We start from the raw sequence: 3,296 nt of genomic DNA, 5'->3' as shown, positions 1-3,296 counted from the left end.
CTTCTTCAAGGACAAGAAGAGATGACAAGGGCTGTGCAACAATTCATGACCGCCTTGGATGAGGTGGTAAATCGGCTAGCATCCCAACTTTTGGACACTCAAGGAACTCCCATGGATACATGTGGAGAATCTAAGGAAGAGCATAGCATGAAGGAGAGATTGGAAACTCTGATGGAAAAGGAGGAAGGCTACTTTGTGTTAGAACAATTGGAGGAACCTATGACCATTGAAGAAGAGGAAGAAGTGGTTGAAGACTTAGGAGATGCGGAACTTCCATGGGAATCTAGAGTTATAGAAAACTCCTCCAAGATGATTGAAGTTGATGTTGAGGAGGAATGTGCACAACCTCCAAGGCATATCCCATATGAAGACTTGGAAGGAGTGAAGCAAGAATTGAGTTCCCTTGGTGATGAAGATCAAGCATCGAATCCTAGTGGTGGTGAATCCTTTGAAATTGAAGAACCTTCTCTTGATGAGATAGAAAGCGATGTGGAGGTAGATTTCTCTCAACCTCCCATTTATGACTTGAGTGATGGAGAAGAGTTAGATGAAGTTGATGAACAAAGGATAGAGAATGAAGAAGTTTATGAAGAGATGGAGATTGACAAGGAAGCAAACAAGGGAGTAGAGCTTGCAAGCACATTGGAGATACCTCTCCCCAAGCCACCACCATCTATCCTCTCATTCAAGTGGGTAAATTCCTTATACTTAAGCTTTGTTATTCCCCTTGAATATGGTTTGCTTGAGACGGATGGTCAACTTAGAAAAATTAGTGGCTTTAAGAGTAAAAAGGAGATGGTTAATGGTTGGAAGCATCATTCTAGGTTCATTATGGTCACAAGGCCTTCAACCTTCACTAGCACATCCTCTACTAGTCCATAAGCCTTTTTCATAGAGTTATCTACCATCTCCAATGAGAATTTGGCAGCCTGTACCTCATAGATTCTCAGTCTCTCCATTACAGAGAGGGGCATCATGTTTATCCCTGACCCTAAATCACACAGAGATTTTTCAAAAGTCATGGTGCCTATGGTACAGGGTATTAAGAATTTACTAGGATCCTGTTTCTTTTGAGGTAAATTTTGCTGAACCAATGTATTCAGTTCATTGGTGAGCAAGCTTCCTCCCAAGTCTCATTACCAAACAGCTTGGCATTCAGCTTCATGATTTCCCCTAAATATTGGGCAACTTGCCCTTCAACAATGTCTTCATCCTCTTCAGAAGATGAATAGTCATCAGAGCTCATGAATGGTAAAAGGAGGTCCAAGGAAATCTCTATGGTCTTTGTATGAGCCTCAGATTCCTTTGGTTCCTCATTAGGGGATTCCGTACTGACCATTGGACATCCCCTGAGGTCTTCCTCAATTGGATTCATGTCCTCCTCCTGCTCTAAGGTTTCGGCCACGTTGATTATATCAATGGCCTTGTACTCTCCTTTGGGATTCTCTTCTGTATTGCTTGGGAGAGTACTAGGAGGAGTTTCAGTAACCCTTTTACTTAGCTGGCCTACTTGTGCGTCTAAATTTCTAATGGAGGATCTTGTTTCAGTCATGAAACTAAGAGTAGCATTAGATAGATCAGAGACTATGTTTGCTAAGCTAGAAGGATTCTGCTCAAAGTGCTCTGTCTGTTGCTGAGATGATAATGGGAAAGGTTTGCTATTGCTAAACCTGTTTCTTCCACTATTGTTATTATTGAAGCCTTGCTTCTGTTGATCCTTCCATGAAAAATTTGGATGATTTTTCCATGAAGGATTATAGGTGTTGCCAAAGGCTTCACCCATGTAATTCACCTCTGCCATTGCAGGGTTCTCAGGATCATAAGCTTCTTCTTCAGAAGATGCTTCTTTAGTACTGTTGGATGCATTTTGCAATCCATTCAGACTCTGAGAGATCATATTGAATTGTTGGGTCAATATTTTATTCTGAGCTAGTATGGCATTCAGAACATCAATTTCAAGAACTTTTCTCTTTTGAGGTGTCCCATTACTCACAGGATTCCTCTCAGAGGTATACATGAACTGGTTATTTGTACCCATTTCAATAAGTTCTTGAGCTTCCGTAGGCGTTTTCTTTAGGTGAATGGATCCACCTACAGAGTGATCCAGTGACATCTTGGAAAATTCAGACAGACCATCATAGAATATATCTAATGTGGTCCATTCTCAAAGCATGTCAGAAGGACACTTTTTGGTCAGTTGCTTGTATCTTTCCCAAGCTTCATAGAGGGACTCACCATCTTTTTGTCTGAAGGTCTGAACATCCACTCTAAGCTTGCTCAGCTTTTGATGAGGAAAGAACTTGGCTAAGAAGGCCGTGACCAGCTTATCCCAAGAGTCCAGGCTATATCTAGGTTGTGAGTCCAACCATGTTCTAGCTCTGTCTCTTACAGCAAAAGGGAAAAGCATAAGCTTGTAGACTTCAGGATCAACTTCATTGGTCTTAACAATATCACAGATCTGCAAAAACTCAGTTAAGAACTGATAAGGGTCTTCTGATGGAAGTCCATGAAACTTGCAGTTCTGTTGCAGTAGAGAAACTAATTGAAGCTTTAGCTCAAAATTGTTTGCTCCTATGGCAGGGATTGAGATGCTTCTTCCATAGAAGTTAGAAGTTGGTGTAGTAAAATCACCAAGCATCTTCCTTGCATTGTTGTTTCGTTCGGCCATAATTGTTTCTTTTGCTGCTTCCTTTTCAAAAATTTCAGTAAGATCCTCTTCAGAGTTTTGTGCTTTAGTTGCTCTTAGTTTCCTCTTCAGAGTCCTTTCAAGTTCAGGATCAACTTCAACAAGTATGCCTTTATCTTTGTTCCTGCCCATATAAAAGAGAAGAAAACAAAGAAAATATGGGATCCTCTATGTCACAGTATAGAGATTCCTTGAGGTGTCAGAGAAAAATAAGAATAGAAGGATGAGATAGCTAAGAAAGAATTCGAAAACTTAAAGAGAGATGGAGTCCGAATTGACAATGGAGGAGGAATGCTAGTGTTTAAATAGAAAAAGATAAGAGAGGGGGGAGAATTTTCGAAAATAGAAAGAATAAAATTTGAAATAAATTTTTGAAAAATTGGTTGTGGTTTTGAAAAAGATACAAAATATTAAAACAAACAAAAAGTCAATTAGTTAGTTGAAAAAGATTTGAAAATCAATTTTGAGAAGATAAGAAGTTAGAAAAGATTTTGAAATTGATTTTGATAAAGATATGTTTTAAGAGGATATTTTTGAAAAACAAATTAAAAAGATTTGATTTTTAAAATTAATGACTTGAATAACAGGAAACTAAAAGATATGATTCTAA

At 38.8% G+C, this 3,296-nt stretch overlaps 1 non-coding gene across 1 annotated transcript; it reads left to right on the top strand.

The window, feature by feature from the left end:
- The first annotated feature begins 2,167 nt into the window (after window positions 1-2,167).
- On the top strand, window positions 2,168-2,275 carry LOC127741008 (small nucleolar RNA R71). Its single transcript, XR_008001863.1, has one exon. It is a non-coding gene; the product is annotated as a small nucleolar RNA R71 (small nucleolar RNA).
- The last annotated feature ends 1,021 nt before the right edge of the window (window positions 2,276-3,296 follow it).

The sequence above is a fragment of the Arachis duranensis genome, chromosome 7 (assembly GCF_000817695.3).
Source record: "Arachis duranensis cultivar V14167 chromosome 7, aradu.V14167.gnm2.J7QH, whole genome shotgun sequence".
Taxonomy (NCBI): Eukaryota; Viridiplantae; Streptophyta; class Magnoliopsida; order Fabales; family Fabaceae; genus Arachis; species Arachis duranensis.
The sequence above is the reverse complement of the archived record's forward strand: the minus strand, read 5'-3'. Positions and strand labels throughout refer to the sequence as shown.